The sequence below is a fragment of the Accipiter gentilis genome, chromosome 4 (assembly GCF_929443795.1).
Source record: "Accipiter gentilis chromosome 4, bAccGen1.1, whole genome shotgun sequence".
Taxonomy (NCBI): Eukaryota; Metazoa; Chordata; class Aves; order Accipitriformes; family Accipitridae; genus Astur; species Astur gentilis.
The window spans coordinates 38,726,691-38,750,686 of NC_064883.1; the positions used below are offsets into that span (position 1 = coordinate 38,726,691).

The window sequence follows — 23,996 nt, forward strand, 5'->3', positions numbered from 1 at the left end:
CTGCCCGGGGTGCCTGGGCCTAGTCGTCCCCTCGGAGGGGAGCAGGCCCTGCGGCCCTGAGGGAGGCTGCTCTCCGCGGCCTGGCTGCGTGCGGAGGCGGCCGGGCCGGCTGCGGTGCCTTTACCTCAGGATCTGTAGGTGTCTTTTGTCGGAGTGGGAGGCCGCTCACAGCACCTCCGAAATGCCCAGCTCGCGTTGGGCTGCATCTAGGCTTCAGTAGGCCGTAGGTCCGGCTTGAGCCCCCAAGTACAGCTGTCTCTTGTGTGGGAAGAAAAACCCCATGAGTTAATGGGATTAAAATACACCATGAAAGGGACAGTTCGGGCTGCGTTACATAGATCTGTGGTCCTCCGTGTCTTAAGGCTTGAGCATGCAGGGGAGTTGGTGCTTGCATAAACTAAAATATTTCAGGCCATGTAGTTATTGCTTCACCACTCAAACTTTACAGGCTCAGTGTCAAAACGTGCTAAATCCAGTTTCACTGCAAGCTAAAAGTCCTTTTCTGTTAGCCCTTTCTCTAAACACTTCCCTCCTGGCTGCTTAGCTACATGTTCCCCCCCCCCCCCCCCCCCCCTTCCTTTTCAAAGGTCCTAGTGATCATGTGGCTGCAGAGTAGATCAGTTTGGATCACTGATCCCACAGAAAAGTAATTCACCAAAAAGTTTTCCGTTTTGAGTTTCCTTCCTACCTTTTCCTACTTTTAACGGGGGAATTGGGACTTGAGGCATTATGCACTGACCGGGTTAAACACAGTATAAAATCATGCCTTGATGTAAAACAAACTTTGAGGTTACACTACTTGTGAAGAAGCCAAACCTGATCCGACACAGTTTAATGGAGCCTACTATAACAAGACTAGTTCAAGTAAACGGCAAAACTTTCCCAGGTGGACAAGTCCTCGTGGAAATAATTAACAATGTTAGTATTTAAATTATCAGCGTTATCTGATTAAACCCTCGCTATGAGAATAGGGAAGTTCTCATGTCACTTTGTTCTGGGCTCCCTGCAGACTTACTTCTGCATTGCATTTGGTCTCATTTTTTAGGTTTTCTTTACAACAGTACAGCCAGAGATTTATTCTTTACATACTCCTACAAACTCACAGCCAAATTCTGACTTTAATTTAGGAAATAGACCATCAGTAGGCAATGCTTGCTGATAATCTAATGTATAGTCCATCAGGCCAGCTCTGCCTGACGTGGAGGTGGTAAGTGAAATGAATACTACTACTGTCAGTGGTAAAAACCCATCATTTCAGTGGGGCCAGGATTTCAGCCATTGCTCCTTAGTATTGATCTTTGTTTTGGCTAGCTGGTTTGCAACACAAAAGGATTTCCTGGCAAGGGAGAGAGTTTTCTGGACCCTTTAAAGGCTGGACGGAGGAGTGTGGGGGGGTGACACTCGGCCAGTCTCAGCAGCAGCCTGTTAACAATCCACAGCACTCTTGTCATAATTCTCTGGATCTGTTCTGTTTCAGGCTGGGAAATTAAGTGTTAAAGATAAGCACTATTCACAATGAGCGTCTTTGTTGCATTCAGATATGCAAAAGAGTATATTTTATGAATATTTTGTGGACTATTTTTGCTCATTCTAATAGCTGATTTGATTTCCATGACTGACAGTCCAAACACAAATCAAGTTACCATTTGCTTAACATGCCAATCCAATATTAAAGAGGAATAACAGGATAGTTCACTATTACTCCGGTAATATAGAGACCCTTCAGCCATTTTGCACAGCTCTGGTACAAAAAAACGGCTGTTCCCAAATGTCTGAACTTCAGCAGGTGTGGAACAGGGACCTAAACTGTGATGACAGAGACAGGTATGGTGACTCTACTTGCCTTCATTCAGGACTTCCTGTGAGTTTTCAAATTCCGCTAATTATAGTTGGTCTGGATTCTGTGTAAAAAACTCCAGCTTTTTCTGGATACTATCTGACCTGTGCTCTAAAATGCAAGTGTGCTCGTGTCTTTTCTGTAAATGGGGGTTGACACAATTGCTGCCTCTGGAATCCATGAATTAAAATGACTGTATGTGAACTAATCATCAATTTATTAAATACTTTTGGAAGTTCTGCATAAATAATGTATTTGCTGGTGTGTCTTCAAAAGCAAATCCAGCTGCAGTTGGGAATGCAACAGGTTGTCTTGCAGGGGCAAACTGAGCCAGAACCAAAGAAACCTGTAATCCTGGTTCTGCACTTGCTTGCTGCATTACTGTGGCAGGTTGCCTTGCATCTGCTGCCTCAGATTTCCGTCTCTAAGCTGGGGAGAATAATGCTAAACTTTTTTTTTCTGATTATTTGAAACCTTCTGGTAAAAACTGTTGTGTCTTAACTTCTCTACATTAAGCTGTTTCCACTGCAATAGTCATTTACACTGCGTTTGGATGCTAATATTTTTTTTCCAAAATACTTAGTAGCTTATTTTTGGAGCAGGCACATTCATTTTTTAACTGTTTTTTACTTAAATCATTATTCATTTTTGCATGCATGCTCAAATGGTTAAAAATCACCAGTCAGAAATCCAGTAAAGGAAACTTCCAAGTTTAATTCCATTAAACACTTAAAATTAATATGAGGGTATTAAGAACAGTGTTATCAACAGCAAATGGCTCCTAATTCCCTAGAGAAAATGTGCTTCTGGCTTATTTTTTAACCGCAGTTACCTCTTTGTGAGCTCTCATTCTTGTCTGGCAAGACCAGACTTGAGTTTTCGTAGCATGGCAGGCTGGCCGAGATGGGTGATTCGGTCGTGGGTTTGGGTCATAACCTTCTTACGATGAACCTCTCAAAGTGACACCTAGCTCCAAGGCACCATCTTCCATTCAAAGTTAAGCCTGTCTTCAGATGAGTTCCTCCAAATCAGACACTAAATGGGTCTTGGGTTATTTCAGCAACATCCTGTGATGCAGCAAATGTTCTGTCACACCTGACAGGAAATTCTGGATTTTAAAGTGTATGAGGGGTACAAAAGCAAACTCACTCTCTTGTAGATGCCACTGGGCTGATCTGTGACCCATTGGCAGTGGCAGCAATCTTAGGAGGCAGCAGTACCTTTTAAAAGATATACACAGGTAAAAGATGCATTGGCTTTGAGTGTATTCCCCAGAAGGGCAAAGGCAGAGTAAGAAATGGGAAAGACTTTAATAAATATCTTACTTAAGGAAAGAGAACAGTATGAGGATTAAAACAATTAAAATATATGAAAAACACTGCTGTGATAAACTTTGAGCAGAAAACATTCTGAGTGTGTTACAGGCTCCATACTACCGTAGTTTCAGAGCTGCAGGCAGGGTTTATGTGTATCAGATTTTGTTATTGCTGTAATTTCTCTTTCTGTTTCTTCCGCCATTCTTGTTACTTGTTTATCCACTTGTTGCAGCTTATCTGCCTTATTGTCTGTAACCCACTCGCTGCATCTTATTTTAGCTGTAATTTTTTCAGAGCAACATGACCTAAGGACCCCTGAAACAGCTGCTAGGGTGGAGAATAGGAGAGCTTGTGTGCAGAGAAATGGTTAAACAAGCAATGTGTCTATCAAGTGTGTTATTAGTGTGTCACGTGTGGAGTCCCTAGAAAGCTGGTCACCCACAAAAGATCAAAATCTCAACAGAACACATATATTGTTGAAGTATAGTGTAAAATGTGTAAATTATTACCAGCTCCAACTGCCTGCAGGGAGGTTTGGGCTGTAGCTTTGGATTCTGAACTGAGCAGCATGCAGAAGCCTGGGTATTGCTCTGGACCCCAGTATTTGCAATATATTTTAGGGATCTAGAGAAAAGAGATCAAGAAACACCAGAGGAATCCAAATGCTAAACATATTACATCATGTTATTTGTTTGGTTTTTTGTTGGTTTTTTTTTTTTTTGGTCTGGATGCTGGAAGTCTTACTGACTAAGCTTTGCTTTTTTTCATCAGGAAGCCCATTTGGTATCAGGGGCAGCAGGAGAATCAGGGTGAAGCTGACAAATGTAAGGCAGTCCTTCCTTTCAAGACTGACTCAGAATGTAGTGGAAAATGTCTAAGATGCCCCATTCTTGGGCAAAGGGAGTGGTACCTGTTGTGGTTAAACCCCACCCAGCAACTAAGCACCAAAGCCACCTATCACTCCCCTGCTCAGGTAGACAGGGGAGAGAAAATATAATGAAAGGCTCACAGGTTGAGATAAAGACAGGGAGAGATCACTCAACCGATTACCCTCACAGGCAAAACAGACTCAACTTATGGAAAATTAACTTAATTTATTGCCAATCAAACCAGAGTAGTGTAATGAGAAATAAAACCAAATCTTAAAACACCTTCCCCCCACCTCTCCCTCCCTTCTTCCTGGGCACAACTTCACTCCCAGATTCTCCACCTACCCCCTCCAGCGGCGCAGGGGGACAGGGAATGGGGGTTATGATCAGTTCATCACACGTTTTCTCTGCTGCTTCATCCTCCTCTTCAGGGGCAGGACTCCTCACATTCTTCCCCTGCTCCAGCGTGGGGTCCCTCCTACAGGAGACAGTTCTCCACGAACTTCTCCAGTGTGGGTCCCTTCCTACGGGCTGCAGTCATTCAGGCACAGACTGCTCCCGCGTCGGTGCCCCACGGGGTCACAAGTCCTGCCAGAAAACCTGCTCCAGCGTGGGCTCCTCTCTCCATGGGTCCGTATGTCCTGCCAGGAGCCTGCTCCAGTGTGGGCTTCCCACGGGGTCACAGCCTCCTTCAGGCACCCACCTACTCCGGCTTGTGGTCCTCCACAGGCTGCAGGTGGAGATCTGCTCCCCCGTGGACCTCCGTGGGCTGCAGGGGGACAGCCTGCCTCACCGTGGTCTTCCCCACGGGCTGCAGGGGAATCTCTGCTCCGGCGCCTGGAGCACCTCCTGCCCTCCTTCTGCACTGACGTGGGGGTCTGCACGGTTGGTTCACCCACATGTTCTCACTCCTCTCTCTGGCTGCAGTTTCTGTGCCCCAGCAACTTTTTTTCCCTTCTTAAATCTGTTATCCCAGAGGCGCTGCAGCCATCGCTGATGGGCCGGCCTTGGCCAGCAGCGGGTCCATCTTAGAGCCGGCTGGCCTTGGCTCTGTGTGATATAGGGGAAGCTTCTGGCAGCTTCTCACAGAAGCCACCCCTGTAGCACCCAAACCTTGCCACACAAACCCAATGCAGTACCCCACGATAAATATATCAGAATAAGTAAAGGTTGAGTGTTTCCCAAGGTTTCCTGACAAGGAGCCAATGTACAGCATCGTGGGCCTTGCCCAAGTGCCAGGTTTTGGGAAGGGCTTGCTTTCTCTGGACACAGGCCAGGCTGGCCCCTTCCACTCTGTAAAGAGCAGAAGGACATGTGATGGCTCTAGGCAAACCTCAGAGCATCACAAGCAGCTTTGGTGGCCCAGATTCTTGTGGCCCATACTTGTGAGCAAAGCCCCACGCTCTTTGGAGCCCCATTGAACGTAGAGACACTGCGCACAGGTACCAAATGTCAGCAGCTATCGTACATGAACTTCCAGATCAGAGCTTACGTTCCTAAGAACTCCTCGTAGCAGAAGGCTGTAATCCTGTTAAAAGCCTCTGGGAACTACTGCAATGCAAATAATAGTAGCAATAATTAGCTCTGCTTTAATTGATACTGTGTATTCCTCAAATGTCAGTGAAAATTTACTTTGCTAAGCCAACAACTTCTCCCCTGGAACTCTGCTGGCTTTACCAGAATTACACAAGGGGTGAATTTGGATCATTGTAGGTTCCTCGCATAAATTATCAGCTGTTGATTCCTTGCCCTTTAAAACTTGGCAAGCATACAGAAAGAGTTTGCCAGACATGCGAGAACGAGGTCTATGCATTTATGGGGAAATCCTTTGGGACTATGCACAGAAAGGAGTACAATTTGCTAGAAGTACCCAGCTGTGAAATCCAAGAACTCCTGCACACAGCTCTAGCAACTTGGAGTGTATTTAGACTGGCCTCGATACGAGTGGTTCCTGGAAACAGTTTTTGTACCCTCAGCTTTATGAAAGCATGAATGTGATTGTAGCAAACCCTGTAAATGTGTGGAGATGCTAAGTTAACAGAATAGCCCTAGTAGGGATGATTTTGGTTGGCATAATCTGAGTTGTTTTATGGTTACTCCTGTTTATCACAATGACCAGGAGTCATAACACTGCGTAACACTGAGAGTGTAGTTCTGAGCATATCATTGGCATAAATAAGTAAAGATAACACACTTCAAAATAGGCAGCATCTTCAATATGAACAAGATCTGCATCTGGACCTTTTGTCTTACTGAGCACTCAAGAATTTTGATGCTCTGTCCTTCACGGACAGACATCTGTGTCGTAGCACTGCTACAGCTGTGTGCCCAGACACTCGTGGGGGATTCTTTCTAAAGGAAGGAGAAATGTTCTCTAGCTCTAGTTGGCTAGAAGTTAGGTGCCTAATCTAAGCTTGTTGTGTGAACCTCCTCCATTTAATTATGTTAGATGGGCTGAATGGCATCTCTTAGCTGTGGGAGACCTGTCTTGATAAAAGTGAAGAGAAATAAATCCCAACCGTAGAGCCTCCACTTTGATAGTGCTGAGCAAGGTTAGAGCCAGTAGCAGATCTCAAGTCAAAAATTTTCCACATTTACCAGGAGCACATTTGTGGCTTGTAGAGCTTCAGTGCATATTGTAGGATCAAGCCATGTCTGTGCTTGCTGGGCCTAATGGGTAATGGGTTTAGGTTATAATGGAGTCCTTCAGAGACTCAGAGATACAATGCACCCGATGTTATGGATTATCCATACGTACAAAAGTGTCGTTGCCAAACAACTCAGGAACAGATCACTCTAGCACAATACCAATAAGCCAATTAGTGAAATGAAGCTTTGCAAGTATTAGACTTCTTTTTGCAAATATGTTTGTGTGGGAAAAAGAATCATTTGAACTGGGTTTAGTATTCAGGAAGACCTTGCTAGTGTGATATCTGGTGATAGTTGCTATAGCTATTATTGACCAGTTTCTTTTTAAGCCCTGATATGTGAGGATGTAAATGCAATGAGTGATGTGAACCTTAATGAGTAAAAGGATGGTCAGGATTTAGATCTTACCATGTGTTTTTTTCAGTAGCAGTGTTTGTTCCACAGGCTTCACAACATCTTCTAACATTAACTTTGGTTATAGTATTTTTCCATTACAGTGATCAACAGCATCAGTATTTGATTTGGGCCAAAATCCACAAAACTTTTACATTCAACTGATTTCCTTACAAGGAAAACTGACAGCATTAGGCCCTACATATCAAATCAGTTTCATCCGGGGACCTTAGTTTATCTTGTCAATCCAACAGATTTATTTATCACAGCCTGTCCACGTTAAGCTGGGCACCTTTTCTATAATGAGTTCCTTGCAGCCCAGGAGCAGGTTATGGAACATGACCCATTACAGCATGCTGTGGTACAGGGAACCGATAGAGATGCATTATCCAATGCAGCCATGGTTTGAAGTGCTATCTTGTATAACAAATTATTGACTTCATTGTACATAGTACTAGGATTTAATTAAGCGATAAGGCCCATCATAGTGGTCCTTTATCTAGCAGATAAGGATTTACCAAGCTTACCCAAGAAGTCTTTATCTGAAAGATAAGAAAAAGGTACATAAGGTGCCTTCCCCTGTTTTTAAATCGTTAATTGAAAAGACCTTATTTTTTAAGTTCTAGGTTGTTGTCTTTTCTTCACGGCTTAGTATTAAAGATTCAGATGGACTTTTACACAGGAGGTTGTAACAGGGAAGAATGTTACCAGTGGCCTTCACTGGGTGAGATTAATAGGTTTTATATAGTTTTTATTCACAACGCACCAGCTCTCAGCTCAAGTGGAAATTTAGCCTCTGATCTACAGGAGATTTTCCAGTGACTCCATGATGTCACGGCCACGAAAGAGATTCATTCATAGCTGATTTCAGAGGGCTGCAATTGTGATTATGTTATAAAGTTTAGAAAAAATTGGGATAACACAATAAAAGAAAATGAGGAATACAGATAATTTCAAGACAGTTCTTCTAATGACTGTGTTGTCAGCTAAGATAAATAATGCCAAAATCTCTAGTCTTTTACCTGTGTGATGTAAAGACGTATAAGCAGAAAACATACAGAGAAATTAAGGCTAATGCAAAGAACTGGCACTTAAAGATGAGCATACTGGAAAACACAAAATAATACTTCTGCTAATGTTCAGTGGAGAACACGGAGGAAATTCCAGAGAAAGGAGAGACGATGATGTGTTTTTTATGAGAAGGGCACATAAGGGTTACTGTGTGGTTGAAAGCGGGGCAGGATCTTTGGACTTAGCAGATTTAATCCCTAATGTTACAGACGCTTTTTTAATAGAATCTTTTCATAAAGGTTCAAGCTTTTTTTTAGAAGTAGCTAGGCTGTTGCCTACCCCTCCCTTAGAGGGAGACTGTTGTGCAACATCCTTACACTAATAGTTGCCTGAGATCTTCCAGTTTACAGTGTGACTGTATCCCTGGCCGGTCCATACTTGTTTGTTCTTAAGTGCTGATATTATCTTTTAGCATAAGTGACATTTCTTTTCCTTCCCATTCCTATGTAAGCCCGGACAGCAGTCAGCCTTTACTATGCCGCGTAAACCAAGCCCCCCTTGGAGAGTTCTGCCCTTGCAGATCCAGAAGTGACAAGCACGAATTGACTCTGTACCCCTGCAGGGACCGAGGATGTATCAGACTCGCTGCTCATTCCACTTCAGGTTGCTTTGTGTTGGCTCTGTGCAATTCTCCTGCATTTCCAGGCATCCAAGAACCTAAGCTGCCAGATACTGGAAATCCACTAGGTTACTGCCCAAAGCAGTTGTCTACCACATAAATTGATAGCGTTGGCAGCTCTGCTTGTGAAGGACTCCCTGTTCCCCAGATTGTATTAATCATCCTGCTCCGCACCTGTTCCAGCTTGAATTCTTCATGCTTGAACAGGGGCAGTAAAGCAGGGTCTGAAGGGATCAGATTGTATTAGAAGCGCTTGGAGCAATTCAAGCCAGGACCGAGTAGCAATTATAATGAGAGATACCCTCCAGGTTACACGAGAGGCAAATTGCCTCAGCAGTGAGTGGAAGTTTGTAGTGCTGCTCCAAGCCTGTTTGTTCAGTAACCAGGGGATTTCATTTCCATTGTTGACCATCTGACACCTTTTATGGGCAATTGATTCACTTTTTAAAAAAGTATCTGGCACGGAAGCAATAAGTGAGTGGAAAGGTGTGAATTAAATTGTGTACACAGCTAAAGACGATTACTCAGATATTTGCTTAGACCTGAAATCCCAGCTGCGAAGCTGGGATTATTCTCTCTTGCTCCAACTACCCTTCGGTAATTGCCTCATGAGCAATTTTGCTGCTGTGTCTTTTTACTTATTTATTTGCAACTTTGAAAACTGATTGAGCTTTCTGCTTCAGAGAAAGCTATAAGCACAGTCCCTCGCCTTAATATACCCCGTATAGAGTTCCCTCACCTCAGTGTAGCCTCTCATGCCTGCAAGCCTTTGAAACAGGTCTCTGATGGCTCATACTCCAGAGAAGCCAACAGAGCTGCGTCCACTGGCTTCAGCAGAGTAACTTTCCCACCACATACTTCATGCTTCTTCCTCTCAGAAAAGATTTCACCTGAGTGCTGCTGGCAGGCAGTCTGGTGTCCTCTTCTTCCCTGACAACTAAGGAACAAAATCAACCCCCTTTGCTTACATGTATTTCAACATGAAATTATTTTGATTCGTACGTGTGAATGGTATCTTACAAAAAGGGATTTTTCTTCCTTCAAATCACACTCCAGTGGGAGCTGCCCAATCAGCAATGTTTGCTCCCTCGCTCTCTGTGTGTAGTTGTTCCATTAAGGTAGTGTGAAAGCTACAACTGTGTGTCCACTGTCATTCTGTATTAGAAGTCAGGGCTAAGGTAATGATATGCAAGCTTGATCCTTCTGTAATACTTTCCTTGGAAGTACAGTTCTGCCGTTTCTGCTGTCAGCCTGCATTTAGAGTGCAGAGAGTGCTGCATGACTTGAAAGCAGCAGCAGGCAATTCCCAGTCTAAGCCTTAGACATTTACATATTTATGCTCACTTCTTGCTATGAATAAATCCTATTATGTTTGAAACTGTACTTACAGTATAATAAAAACACACAGTACGGTGGTGCAATCTCAGGTTTTCTTTCACTGTCAATATGGGCATATATTTACTAAATTATTTATTGTTAACATGGTATTCAACTTCCAGCAGCTGTTAGAGTACCTTGTATAATATGAGAAAATAATGAGGGAAAAGTCCTTTAGTCTTTAAACAAGAATCAAAGAAAAAACACTGGCTGAAGGTAACAATACTTCTGTGGGAAATGGTCAGTCCGTAATGGGTGACTCTACAGCTAGTACTTTTGTTATTACTGCTTTTGAAGTTGAATGCATCTGAATGTGGCATATTTTTTCAAAGGACATTGCCAGGTATTGCTGATACAATGCTGCGGTGTTGCACATGTCACAACCATATGTTGGTGCTGTGTTCTGGGGAGGAGATCGTTTGACACCTGCCAAAATTTCTCGGAGTTTCCTTACTAGAAAAGGTGGCTGGCTGATGCTTGGGTTTACACGGTCCCCTCAGCAGTTACTTCAGCATTATACTAAGATGAGGAATCCCTGTGAGAAGAAAAAAAGTGTTTTCTTGTTATGAAAGCCCCAGCCAGAACACCTGGTTTGTGTTCTGATTCTCACTACCAACCTTTTCTGTGACCTTCCTCAAGACACAATGTCTTCCTCTGCTTCTGTTTCCTTCCGTCCTTCTCGATGTGTGTGTTGTGAACTCTTGATGATATTATTATCCAAAGGAATTTTAAGTGCTTTCATTATTTCAAAGCAATGGGGTTTTTGTGTGCAAATCTTTAGCACCAGCCATACAACGTATCACCCAGAGGAGTCCTGAAGAAACGAATGGGCTGTTCACTGTAGGAGGCTCCACATCGCTGTGGATATCTCTGCTTTTACAGCTGACCCTAAATCTGCTGAAGTAGAAGAGTTTTACATTACCTCAGCACAGACAAGCCCCTAATGTTTGCAAAGAGCCTTTCAGTAAAGCCAAAGATCAAGTCTTACTCCATCAGCTAGATGGTGTATGACGACTACCCATCTTAATTGGAATAGTCGCAGGATTTTCCGTGGGGTATTTTACAGCATCCATCTAGGCTCAGGCTTTTACTTCTTCAGAGATGACCTGCACTGCAGAGGGAGCTGAAAGTGTAACAGTTTTGTGGATATCCTCCCACTACAGGGTATGAGGAGTCTCTTATGGAGAACCTAAACAAAGGAAAAAGTGCTTACGAGACTTGTGGGGTAAGGAAAGTTGAAAAATAAAAAAGGTAAAGAACTACAAAAACTGTAAAAAGAAGACAGAGCTCCAGCTAAGCACAACAGAACTCAAACAGTAGATAGTCACGTTGGGTTGTTGATAATTCAGGCTTTGCTGGACACAGGGATTTGGGCTGAATCCAGTAACATCTACTTGGCAGAGAAAAGATAAGAATATCAATGAAACACTTTGATATTTGCCATTGAGAGCAAAATGTTCTTCTTAACTTTGAGGGAAGAATGAAAAAAAAAAACCCTCCAAAAGGCATTTGATGCTCATTTTTCAAACAAAATACCTGTGAAATTTTCAGATGGAATACTTTTTAAGAAAGACCAATTTTAATAGGCAGCTGCAGGAAGAAGTTTGTGCTAATGCAGTCTGCAGCCTTGAACGTGCTGGGGACTGCGCATTGAGGGTGTGATGGGTAGAAGAGTTGCTGTGACCTGTGCTTATCTCCAAAGAACACCTTTGTGCAATGCTGAAGTGGCCGTGCTTACTTTAGGACATAAAACATGCAACTAGCTTTATGTGGAGGTGGCATGCTGTGACAGTGGCTGTTTCACTTTGCCTAATTGCCCCACTGTTCCTTTACGATCCTCAGGACTGTTTTTTAAATATGTTGCTTGTCTTGGTTTGCACGTTTACTTTGTGAGGTCTTTGAGGTAGGGACAGTCACAAAAGCTAGGAAAAGGCAGATCCCATTCTCAAGAAGAGTCTCCAGGTGTAATGAAACACAAAGACCTCATAAGAGCATCACTTTGGTCAAAGCTTGAAGAAGGTTAAGAATCAGTATGGAGTTCTACTCTGAGAAGCTATGGAAAAAGTAGCTCAAGAAACAGAAGAAATATCTTGTTTACTGCCTTTCATTGAAGTCTGGATCAAATTTGCTTATATTTCTTTGCAGTTTTGGTTTAAGGAAAATAGAGATTTCCTTCTGTTAGGCATCAATACTGTCAGGAAGTGTTGGGACTATGATACATTCACAGGCCATTTATTCAGTCAGCACAATCTCACTTCACACCATTTACCGTCAGATCATTATTTGACAAGCAAACAAGTCCTCCAGTGAAGGGAGTGACCACACCTGTATCAGTAAAGAGAAGACATCAGAGATTACCCTCTGGCCCAGGGGATGAGTGGCCCAGCTCACTGAACTCTGTTACCCCCAAAACTGGGTGGCCAGACTCACCTCACCAGTTAGCACTGTCATCCCCATTTTAAAATGAAGAATAAAAAGAGGACTAATGGGCTGTAGAGATGTTTGAGCTACCTCAGCTATTACTAGAAGTCTAGTGTCGGCAGGACTCAATGTAGGCTAATTTTCCAGTCTTCGCAGGTCTATGACTACAGATATACCCTCAGGGTTACAATGCGGATCAATGTAAAGATACCAGCATAAACTCATTTGGACCTGGCTCAGGACCCAGAAATAGGCCAGCCACAACAGTGTGAGGCTCCAGATAACAGCAATTTGTCACAGTCAGACTGCGTCCCAGACAGTGCAGTATAGACCTTCACAAGGGAGTTGTCCAAGATCACACAACGTTTGACCTCATGGCAAAATTGAATTCCTCTCCCCTAAATCTCAGCCTTATACAGGACTGTTGACTCATTGTTCCTCTCTTTAGGAGATTAGATTTCATTTCTGTGGCAAATCAAACGCGAGTCTCTTGAAGGTCGTTGTTCCACAGAACACAGACTGCTGGCAGTTGTTCCCAGGCTTGAAGGCCCATAAAATAAATTATGTGGTTATCTATTGGGAGCACAGCAAGATACTTTTAAATATGTAACAAATATATTTCTAGATTGAGTCTGTTAAGATTGTAGTTGGTAGGAATTTTGCCATTGTTTTCAGTGAATATAGCCCTGAGAAATTTGAAAGCATGAAGACCTTGAGTGAGTTTTCATTTTAGAAAAAACAAGAAATGGTATGTGGAGAAAACTTTTGTACAAACCACAATAACTTGACGGATCTTGTGCTGAGGATAGAGCGCACCAGAGCAAACCAATATGTCTTAATTAATAATCCTGTCTATTCAGTACAGCTGCAGTAATACTAATCATTTCCTGAGAAGAGTCTTGGCTGAATACAAAGGCTTTTTAGACTTCTGTTTGATTTTCTATTTCAGAACTGTAGTGTTTTGAAGATAAATAAAAACTGCTAATGAATATGTATATGTTTCCTGATGTAGAGTATCTCAGTGAATATTCTAGGACAGTTTTGTAGTCTGCAATGAACATACTCCTTTGAAGTTTTTACTGATTTAAAAAATGCAGTCATTATGTTTGGGTCGCACATCAGTTTACTGATTTAGTTAGACAAAGAAACTAAGCTTAGACAAAATACTTCAAGAGAAGAGCACTTTACAAGCTCAAATTGCAGAATACCTTTAAAATTCTTTTCAATAGCTGCAAGACAGTTAAAAATCTGTTTAACACTATGGAACAAGCTTGATTTTTACGTGTTGGAAAAACAACAAGACCCACTATTCTGTCATCTGCTTAAACAAGAAAAGTGAATGAGTTGAGAGACACCAGAGGACTAGAGATGTCCATATGAAGGTCACATGGAGACTATATTGTGCAGCACCTGCTGCCCAGTGTGCTGACTTCATGCCCTGCTGTCCAGGGAGAAGGGTGGCAGCTGGGGTCTCGGGGGCAAGAGCCGATGCTCTGCACCCCTGGGCAATCCCAGGGACAAGAGCAGAACTGGCTGCATGGCCGTTTGCTCGGTGGCTGTTCATGTGGTCTGATTTGAGAATCGCAGCTGCGGGAACATCCTTTGACTCGGCTTTGATGGGAAGCCAAGGTGGGTGAAATGAAGTCTTCAGTTTCACTTCAAAAGTAGGGGAGAAGATGAAGTGCGCAATAATTTACATTAGATTTCCATTTTTGGTTTGTGTTTTCAACATTCCAGTGTCAATCAAAAGACTTTAGTGAGAATGTCATCCTGTTGCATAAGGTACTACCCAAGCTCAGGGTAAGATAGTTCCAGTCCCAACAAAATGATAGTCTGAAAGATAAAACAGAGAAGATGGGAAAAGGAATAAGGGCTGAAAGAAGCAAAGTTGTTTATGCCGGATTATAAAAGTGAAGAATGTGATGTCCTCTCAGTCTAATTCACAGACTGGCAATAGATTTGTGGGCAGCAGACTCACAGAATCACAAAATGGTTGACATTGGCAGAGACCTCATTTGGTTCAACTCCCTTGTTCAAGCAGGGCCACCTGGAGCCAGTTACCCTGGACAATGTCCAGATGGCTTTTGAATATCACCAAGGATGGAGACTCCACAACCTCCCTGGCCAACCAGCTCTAGTGCTTAGTTACTCTTACAGTAAAAAAAGTGTTTCCTGATGATGACAGAGCCTCCTGCAGTTTTAGGCTGTGCCCATTGCCTCTGGTCCTGTCCCTGGGCACCACTGAAAGGACCCTGGTTCTGTCCTCTTTGCACCTTCCCTGCAGGTGATATGTACATGGGTAAGATCCCCCCTGAGCCTTCTCTCCTCCAGGCTAAGCAGTGCCAGCTCTCTCAGCTTTTCCTCATAGGAGAGACGCTCCGGTCCCTTCATCATCTTTGTGGCCCTTCATTGGACTCTCTCCAGTATGCCCATGTCTCTCTTGTACTGAGGAGCCAGAACTGGACACAGCACTCCAGGTGTGGCCTCACCAGTGCTGAGTAGTCTCCTAGATATTAAAGGTGAAACACTGAGGGAGCAAGCAATTAGGGCCCCATCTATGACAAAATGCAACCCAGATTTATCCAGCGATCTCCTTGCACTTCACTGTATGGAGCATCTGCAGCTGGTCTGTTCTGAGCCAGTACGGCTCTTCCATTTTGCACCAACCTGACACCTAAAATGAAGGCATCTTACAGCCTGAAACCAGCATTCCCCTGGTGTCAAAAGGAGAAGGATGTCTTACCAATATGAACTTGAGATTTGAGCCATGTCCTGTTGAAATATGCTCTTGCAGCCCTGAAGAGTGGCTTGCTAGCACAGGTCGTAGTGCTGAGAAATGCTGTACACGGCTTCCTTTGCAAAGACCATCCTGCAAACAGTGTGTGGAGCTGTCAGGAGACTCTTGCTCTGTCCTTTGCCCTGATGAGCTGCAGCTCTGCGACGTTCTACTGGGCAAGGTAGCCACGGGGGGACATAAGCATAAATGAAGCAGCAGGTCTGCAGAGTGATGCGGATGAGCTGAGGGAGGAGCAAGTGGTAAAAGTGCCTTGAAGTGGATGCCACGAGGACTTTGGGGAAAAATCGAAGATGCCCCAGGCACAGTATGGTCATGTTTGGAGATACTATGAGGGTGTTTTAACTGCCTGCTCTGTGGATCCAAACGAGTAGTCCTCACGAACAAGCTAAGAGTCATGTAAACATGGGCAAGGTGAACCCCAGAGTTAACAGAGATCTCAACCTAGTTGCATGAACTCAAGATTTTGTAGAAGCCAAAATGCACAATATTTTTCCCAACAGAATCCACCTTGCTAGATTAAACTTTTTTTTATGAAATAAATGCTATAGTTAGTGCAATCCATGCAATTTAGTAAGTGAAATTAACTGTATCTGCAGAAGATGCTTTAAGTCATCACCACAGCCCCTAGAATAGATAGCATTGCACACCCACGTAGAGACCACATCCAGCCTCTCCCCAGTACAACCAAATGGTTTCAGGTATTGTAAACACCATGCCAGAGTTGCAGAGATGTTCATTTGAACTTTTATACTCTGGGACAAACAAAGCTGTGCTGTTTAAATATTTTGGGTGACACTTTTGTCATCATTTTACCTTCCTTAATTGGTTGCTTGGCCTTCTCTCCAAACCTGGGCGTGTCTGTAAAAACAGACCATAGCTCATCTTCTGTGTGTGAGCACTCATGTAACCTTCCCATATATGCTTGTGATTTACTTTTCAAGTAAAAAGAGCTTTGACATCTTTGTGTATATCATGGATCTTCTTGTTCTTGGTACCGGGAACAAGATTACTAGGTAATCTAGATTACTAGATTACATATAGTAAATTAGATAGATGAAATCTTTCCTTGCTTGTCTGTACCTCTCCAAATTGCCCTGGGCAAGATAATTCATTTGAATTTGTGGGGTTTTTCATGTTAGGAAGCAGTTCTGCATCCACCTCTGGTCCTAGGAGCACTGCTGATAGCTATGTGCAAACAGACCACTCGGATCAGTCTGCAGTCATTAGCAAATGGGACCACACTCCTTCACTGCAGGAAGCCAGTTACTTAATGAGTGAGATCAGAAATGGACTTTCAATACATATTCCATATATTTATTTCACTTAACTACAGAAACTTATCTCACAATTCCTTCCTGGATTGGGCCTTTTCGGGTCATTCCTGTTGGAAAATCTGTAAATGCTAAAAGAGATGCTTGTATGCATAAACGTACATATGTGCTTATACCTAAAAATGTGGTGGCTTCCTCACAAGTGGAAGTCTTTAAATCAGGAGTAGAATGTTTACTTAGCAATGTTTCTTAGCTCAGACAGAAATAATAGTCAGCACAAGGCTTGATGAAACTCTGTTGCCTCTTCAGTGCAGGAGATGAGACAAAATAATTGCCACCGTCCCTTCCGATCTTGGAGACCTATAGAAACAGAAACTGAGAAATGACCAATGTAAGAAACAGGGGAAAAAAACCCCAAACCTTAAAGCAGATAAATTCTAAGTGTCATATAGATCTTTTATATAGATCTTGTCATATAGATCTGATTTCTTTGTGTGAAATCAGAACAGTTTTCCTGGATATGTAAATGCCCTGGGACTACCCACTGATGTGGGAGCAGCTGCCTCCCCTCTGACTGCACACCTTCATAGAGCTTGAACCCTTGGTCCTCTGCAGGTGTGGTGCCTCTTAATTGCAAGGCTGTGTGCTTTAGGAGAGCTTGCAGGACTGCTTGAGACCAGGAATCAGTACGACCAGGTTCCAAGAGGTGTGCCTGCCTTGGACTTAAGGTATGTTTGAGCACAATGAGATCAGAGGAAGTCAAATCATGAACAAGATTGATGCAGGGCAAGGTCATGGAAGGGACATCATTCGGTCACCAAAACATCTTGGTGCAACTGTTGGTACAGCAGCAAAAATCCCAACCTTAGCTATGCCTAGAGGTTCATCAATGAATCTTGACGTGGAGGCAGAGATTTTCAGTATTTGTTTATATTAGGATGTCCCATATACATCCCTTCACACACACACACACATATATATATAACACTTTCCAAAACTGCTGTCCAAGCAGACCAGCCACCTCCAACCATTTGGGTTGCATTTAAGGTTATTTTGGAACCAGTGTTCACCTCTGCTGTGGGATGAGGAGACTATGCTTAATATGAGAGCATTTATAAGACGCACAGAGACCTGACTTCAGCCACCAATGCTGAAGCCATTGCAAGCTGCGGCCCAAACCTCCTTACAGTCCCCAAATCCTTGCTCTGGATCTCTCCGGAGCAGACGCTGCTCTATGTGTGTGTATGTGCGATACTCCTGTGATGCAATCAACCAGGGATTAGTGAAACCCTATTTTTACTGATGACTTAAAGCAGGATTCCGAGTCCCTGAGGGGGAGGGGACCGGTCCTGCAACCAGCGATGCTCAGCATCTGACATAGGCACAGCACTGCAGTCCTGTAAGAAAATTAGCATTACAATCAGCTTTCCCGCATCCCCCAGAAATCCTGTAAGGAGGAAGTCTCCAATGAGGTCACTTCATGCCGGCTGGTTTGCCATGGTAACTCCAATTCCAGCCTCGCGCTGGTGCGACCTGGCTGGAGCTTCACGCAGGCAAGGCAGGAGGCTCTGCTGCTGAGGGTCCCGGGTTCTCCATTCGTTTAGGTCCCTGGTATCACTTTCCTTGGAGCAGACCCGTGACAGGGCAGCAAGTGCTGTTTCTCTCCAGCGTAGGTGCCAGCTTGCAGATGCTAATGGGAGGAAGGACACTTACCGATCGGCACCGGGCTCCGTATGAGTCCGGCCTGAGCTCAGGTTGGGCTGCCTGCTCCCAGGTGGAGCCGGAGGGTTTGGGGAAGGTTTCAGTTCCAGCTGATGAAGCCGACAGGTCTCAGGCTGCAGCTGCAGAGCAAAGGCTGCTCTTCGATGGGAGCTGCTGACCTTCTCGCTAATCTGGGGGAGAGCCGTGGCCAAGTGCTCTCTGCGGTTAGAGATTTGCAGGGAAAACTGCAGCATCTTTCCCCCGCTCAATGTTTTGTCTACCTCAGGTTTGGCAGCCACTTAAAGAAAAGATTAATTTTGGTGGTTTTTTTTTTCTTGACAAGCATTTTGTGTTTAGTTATTCAGAAGCCAGGGGTTGAGGATGGCATTCCTCTCCTTCCAGCAGGAGCTATGCCAAAATGCACGTTTGCTGGCAGTCACGAACCAGCGCTGCCTGCTCCAGTACCAAGGTGCTGACTTTGAATTGTACCTCCCAGAACCTGCTCACCTACATATTTACATTGTCCACATGAATCAACTCAAGATCAAATGTCTTAGTGATTGCACAAGTACCAGCTCATGTTCAATCCTTACATTTGCACAGCAGCTGTGGAGTTGTGTTAAACAGATTATTTCAGAAAGTGGTTTCAGACCGTGCTGGGTATCCTGTAAACAAAACAGGTCAGCAGTGCTGTTTAGTGCCTGAATTTAGCAAAAGGGATCTTCTGCAGCAATCTGAGGGAGCGCTGTTATCAAACATTTCTGGTTTGAAAGCCAGGCTTTGTTGGACTAAACATCCTGCCTACCAATTTGATCTTGTTCCAGCAGTTGTTCCAAAGAGCTGACATACATGTAGACTTTGTTATCGTTCTGACTGTAAGAAAAGAGTGATCTCTGAAACACATTGGTCCAATTCTGTGATTGCATATGGGGTGGATGTCTCTGTGAGTTTTGGGTGTGGAAGCTCTGGCTGATAGAGATCAAGAATGTCAGCGCCAGGTTTTGTCTTGTGCCTCCCAGGAGGCTCAACGCAAGACAAGGGAGGAAAACAGCTTCGTGATGGCCCTGCGTTTCTGGGCCTCGGGACTGATCCAAGGGCTGGCACAACTGCCAGCCATCACCCCAAGCGTTGCTATAGCTTATAGATGCTGCCCACAGTTGCCCACCAGCTGCTATGCAACCCAAAATAGCCTCGGCACAAAGCACCCCAGGAAGCCCCCTCTTCTTTTCCTTCCATGTCCCCTTCATCCGGCGCTCTGATGTGGAGGGGTTAGACTGGAATGAAGAGGTTACCTCATGAATGAATTGAATTAATTTAATTCCACTGTAATGAATCAAAAAAAAAAAAAAAGGAGCAGATTTTCTCTTGCAGTTTTGAAATGAAACAGCATTGTTTTGCTAATCATTCTTAGCGTTTATTTTCACTTCTTAGAAGAATTTTAATACTTGCTTCATCTCTTTTTGCCTTGTAGGAAATGAAATGAGCTATTAGGGATTTTTCTTTTCCTTTTTCCCTCTGCTTTTCCTCTTGCCACTCTGTAACTATTTAATACTTTTCTGGTTATTGTAAATGGTGCAGGGAAGAATGGAAAAAAACAAAACCCTGAACTTAAAAATGTTACTAGATTGATGGCATTTCTTTTTCTTTTCTATTTTTCCAACACTTCCAAACTTGGGAAATTTTGAAAAGCTAGGTCTTGATCCTACACCGTGTAAGAAGTTGTGTACCACATCAGAACAAAAGTCCATCTGGCACAGTATTTATCTCCAGGAATGACCAGTAAGAGCTATGTAGAGCCAAGACTGAAAAAGGGAGCGAGAACAATTACAAGTACTCAAAATATTTTCTGTACATTTGTGGCTGGGGAACTAGAAATTATACCTTTGCATGTAATGCTGTTTCACTCTTGTCATTGCCGTCTTGCTTCTTGATATGGGACCAAGATTCAAAGACAAGGTTAGATCCTTTGCTCCTGCTACAAAATTTAAGTCATGAGTGACCACGAGTGACCATTGAATTTGGGGGGTTTCCTTGAAATTTCAGGTCATACACAGTGAAATATTTATAGGCATTCTTGGTTTCTAAATGCATTGTGGCCATTCAGCATAGACTGGCTATGAAAGAGCTAAGTACAGCCGTGGTATGGGATGAAAATATTTGTTAAATAGGCATTACTAGTCAAGGATGTTCCTGGAATGCTTGGATGAGAAATTAATCTTGTCAGAGCCAGTAGAAAATGGAGAGGATATATATTGAGAAAAATTGGAAATTAGCTGAAAATTATATTTCAAAATTTTCACTTAAGCCTCTTAAAAAATGGTGGAGAAAAACAAGAGCCATTTGTTCACTTGTTCCTTTTGTATTCCTCTTTCCCCTCGGTGTTGTATTTCTTCCTGAATAAAGTAATTTTCTTCTAAAAGGTTTTACACAATTTTCCCCTTTATACAGCATTGCTGTGTATTACAGTGTAGCTCAAACATCCCATCCCAACATTGCCTACATTTCACTGTGAAGGAGGCAGACCCTGATCATCTCATGAGCATACCTGATGGATGCTGCTCGGGCACTTTGTTATTCTCTCTCAAAATGTACCGAAACGGGAAACCATTACCGTTCAACTGATCAATGCAAAAAATCTTACCAGGGTGCTGACGGGTGTGCTGAGAGGACAACAAGGTCCTCTGGCCTTCCAGCCTTGATTGTGTTATATTACGATCACAGAGATGCTCTGCTCATGGAGAGGACTTCTCACTCTCCTTTGCCTGTTGAGCTTTCGACAGTTTTTCTCTCTCTTTGAACCAGACATCCTGTATCGAACAAAAGAGATGATTTTAGTGATGTCTTTGAGGTGTGCGAATTATAAGCGGGATTTGCTGCTTTGAGTTAGTATTTCATTCTCTGCCATGAAGGCAAGCGCAGGATGGCTCCTGAGGGTTACCCTGCCGTGCCTGCTGCTAACACGCATTTGCCACAGCTTTAAACTTACCTCTGAGATAGGAGATGAGCTGTCGAAGAGCCTGGATTTTTTCTTCTCCTCGTCTCTCAGGTGCATTGTTCTAATTTTGTCATCCTCACCAGGAAATTTATAGCTTTGCCATGAGCCAAAGGTTTTGCCGTTGACCCTGTGAAGCCGCGTGAGGTTTTCACCCCTTGCTTCGGAGCAGAGGGCTGGGAAATACGACATCAAGGTTGTACTCGCCTAGTGAAAGAGGCTGTCAGGGAGAAGATGGGGAGGAAGCAAAATGATCTGAGGGAGCTTTCCAGGAGTATCTGGTCAGCTTTAAGGGAGAACAAAGCTGCCTTAACACTTGGGTTCGTTGCTGACTTTTAGGCTTGGAAAATTGCCCATTTGGCTGCTGAGGCAGTAGCCTGAATTGTTGTGCAACTTGGCTGTGAAGGGAATGCAAAGGGATTTCTTCCCCTTCAGGTTCACGCATCACTAGCCATGCCAGGCATGTTGCTCCGTACTGTACACCCTGAATGAATAAACTGCTTCTAATAAAGAACCAACGTTGCTAATATCTTCGTGTAATTTAAACCAAGGCTTTTTGAGTTTAGCTCATTTGGGGAAGAAAAAAAAAAACCACTGATGTTGCAAATGCTTATGCATCTGATTAACTTCACCGCTTAGCTTAATTTGCAGGATCAGGGCCTTAGCTATCAAGAGGCTACATGGCATTACAGCCCTTCTATACATCTTCATTAGAGTATCTTTCTTACGAATTTGCTTTCATGCGTGTTTTTACAACCTCAGTCATAAACTGGATTGTATCTGCCAGCAGCAGTGTTTAACTATGTCAGCTCCTCAGTGCCTGAGCTAATCCCTTGTCCTTCTTGACATGAGTCGGGGGGAGTGCTGTTTCCTAAGGATCGATGCACAAAAGTTGCCATGTTGCTGGTCATTTGCCTAAAAAATTGAGGAAATCATGAGTTTTTATTTGGGCCAGCATTTTTGCCTATCTAGGGTTTTTTTGTTAGGGGTTTTTCTGCAATTTTCTGAAAGAGCAGAATTGTTATTTCACTCCAAATTTACTCATTTTCAGGATTGCAAGTGGGTGTTTTTTCCTTCTAAGCTGTCTCTCACTTTTACTCCTTTCCTTTCCATCCTGGCCTCCCCACAGCTTTTACTCTTCCATTTCTATTTTTTTTCTATTTCTATTCCATCTTCTCTTCCATTTCCAATTTTTTTTTTCAGTGACATGATGGAAAAATAGTTTGTCACAGCTTCCTCCAGCCGCTGCGGCTGCTGCAGCTCGTATTTTCAGATTTTAAATCTGGGAACCTGGTGGGTGTCCATCTGGGGAATTATACAGGTGCAGAAAGGAGCCAGTGTTTCTCCTCTTGAAGGCCTGTGTTGTTGCTCTCCTTCATGGTGTCTAAGGATGCGCTCCTTCAACCAGCAGCTCCTTCGAAGGTGCCATGACTCTTGGCTGCCCCCCACCCAAAGCACTGTGTGAAAAGCTTGACAGAGGCTGGGATATGAATATGGTCATTAAAACACAAAGATTTCACTTTTTTAAGGGTTGTGCCTAATCTTTTCTCTCCTGAGGCCCTATTTTTTGGAGTCCCAGTATTTGTTACAGCACTCGTAACGTGTAGAGGCAGATGTAGCACTGGCAGCCTCCCAGTTGTAAGAGATGTGGAGGAAAACTTTGGCTACATGAGGCTCTGCATAAGTTCTGATGAACTTGGTCCGTGGCTGAAGCATTCCCAAGCCGGGGGATCCTGCCAGATGACTCCTTGCCATTCCATCAGAGACGCAGGTGCAATACGTGGGCACTCAAAATAAATGTGCATGGGCGGTCCCTACTGAGAGTTCATGGTAGGCAGAGCTCTGCTGGAAGTTACGTTAGATACAGGACTTTATATCCCTCAAAGACATATGTGCATGATATAAGATACCTGTTTATTTGAAAAGGGTTTTATAAGTCATTGGGGTTTTTTCCATGGGTATGTGCAAACTTAAATTCTGGCAGAAGTAAATTAATGGCAGAAGTAAAGAAGATATCTGCAAATTAAGATATCCTTTCCACTAGGCACAGTATTCTATTAAAGTGCTTTCACTGTTTGATTTGGTTATGTCACTTGCTAAATTAAGCCCCAGTCCTGCAGTGTGAGATGGGAGGAAGGCGCCTGAAGTCCACTCAGACTACTGGTGAAATCTTTGTGTAGAGCATCTGCCTTCTCGCTGCACGAACTGGACATCAGCCAAAAGTTGCATTTGGCTGTAAAAATCCAGGATGGGCAAGCGTTGGTCATTTGGTGCCTCAGGACCACACTGTGGCACCGCTGGTTTCCCGAGGCCAGCTGAGCATTTATAAAGAAGTGAGACACAAACACCCGCTGGTACCCCAAAATGCTGCCTCCCAAGGCAGCATCCCAGGTCTGAGCTTTGAAAGTGGGTTTGCAGAAGGGCTGAGCACCACCTGCACCTGGGAGCAGGGCTGGGGGCGGAGGGGAAAGATCTTTCTAACACTGGTAGAAAAAAAATAGTATTTTTTGGTTCAGTTTTCAGACAGACTTTCCAGCATTCCCACCAGCCTCAGAAGTGCTTCCTCATCCCCAGGGAGCTGCTTTGCTGCTTGGGTCTTCCCGGAGGACAGCAGTGTTGCTTGCATTGGGGAACGCCGCCGGGCGCTGCCACCCATGTGATGGGAGTAGTGCCGCGAGAGCAG

General features: G+C 43.7%; 1 protein-coding gene across 1 annotated transcript in view; it reads left to right on the forward strand.

The window, feature by feature from the left end:
• The window catches only part of CNPY1 (canopy FGF signaling regulator 1), a 75,578-nt gene that overhangs the window by 423 nt on the left and 51,159 nt on the right, over positions 1 to 23,996 (forward strand). The gene's annotated exons all lie outside the window — the stretch shown is intronic.